We start from the raw sequence: 1,713 nt of genomic DNA, 5'->3' as shown, positions 1-1,713 counted from the left end.
GGGCGCAGCTTGCTGATGTGTACAATATCGGTCTGCCTTCCGAGCGGAAGAACTGAACGGTCAATTTCGTAGTTTACCGGTGACACCCTTTTGAGCACTGTGTAAGGTCCTTCCATAGCTGGAGATAATTTTCCTCGGTTAGGGTGCCATGGGGTCTCATAGAGGACGGCGTCTCCGATGGAAAATTCACCTGGTATGAATTTCTTGTCGTAGATCAACTTGTTCTTTTTGTGGTAAGCGAGGGAGTTCTGCACTGCTTGTTTTCGCGCTTCTTCGAGTGGCGGGACGTGATCTGGTAGGTGTGGAGGGTAGGATAGGACCCCATGCATTAAATACGAAGGAGGGAACCGGGTGACTTCATGGGGCGTTCTGTTGTACTCGGCGACTACATCGATAAGTAGCTGAGGCCAGGGTGCCCTTGAGTTTTCCTGTATTTTGTAGCGTAGGCGATTGACAATAGTCTGATTTGTTCGCTCGTTTAGGCCGTTGCATTGTGGGTGGCTGCTTGATGTGAATAGCTGGTGAACGTTGTGGTTCTTCAGAAAGCGTTTTAAGGTGTTGGATGTAAAACCTGTCCCACGGTCGGAAAGAAAGCGACGAGGTGTCCCGGCTGCGAAGACTTCTCGGAGGCAGGAGATGTAGGCTTCGGCGGTTTCACTCTTGTGCGCAAAGGCCCAGGCGTAACGCGTGGCATGGTCGACTATCAAGTGGATAAATTTCTTAACAGACCCGTAGCCAGCGAGTCCACCGATGGTGTCCATCGCGAGGAGGTCGAACGGTTTCTCGGCTGGTGGCAACGACTCCAGCAACCCAAATTTCTTCTGCTTGCTCTTTTTGCACCGCTGACAGGTGTCACAATGACGGATGAAACTCGAAACATCGGTGATGATTACAGGCCAGTAGTAGTACGGGGAGATTAGACTGATCGTTTTCTTCACTCCGACGTGTCCAAACTCTTCGTGAGCTTTGCGAAGGATTTCCTTTCTGAGCGGAGCGGCTACGTATATCTTGGGGACTCCGCGTTTGAGAACAATGGGAATGCCATTTTGCAGCGTGTAGGTTCCAGGACGGAGGTCACACGGAGGTGTTCTGTAAGTCAGCAATAGAGAGGATGTTGACCAACGGTGATCGAGACAAAGCATCGGCCTCGATATTGTCCTCGATATTGTAAATGTGACGTCATACATAGACAGCTTGAGGGACCAGCGAAAAAGGCGGCCGGTGGGGCGCTTGATTGTCTTTAACCACTGTAACGCCGCGTGGTCAGTCACAAGCGTGAAAGCGCTGCCGTGGAGATAGCAGTGCCATTTGTCCACAGCCTCAATGATGGCCAGACATTCCAGTTCGGTTACGCTGTAATTTTTCTCGTGTTTTAGGAGTTTGCGGGAGTGGTATGCCACGGGGTGTTCGTTGCCGTCATCGCCAGTTTGTTTGAGGACGGCACCAGTCCCACTGAGAGAAGCGTCACAGAAGAGAGCACACGGTCTTGAAGGGTCGAATATGCGAAGAATTGGGGCCTCTGTGAGGCGGTCCCTCAGAGTCTGAAAAGCAGTATGACATGCCTCGGACCATTGCCATGACGCGTCCTTTTTCAACAATTCTGTTAAAGGAAGGCATATGTCGCTGAAGTGGTCGATGTACTGCTTGTAAACGTTTACTGTACCCAAAAAGCGTTGTAGATTCTTGACACAGTCTGGACATGAAAATTTTTGA

The sequence above is a fragment of the Ornithodoros turicata genome, chromosome 1 (genome assembly GCF_037126465.1).
Source record: "Ornithodoros turicata isolate Travis chromosome 1, ASM3712646v1, whole genome shotgun sequence".
Lineage (NCBI taxonomy): Eukaryota > Metazoa > Arthropoda > Arachnida > Ixodida > Argasidae > Ornithodoros > Ornithodoros turicata.
This window is presented reverse-complemented; position numbering follows the sequence as displayed.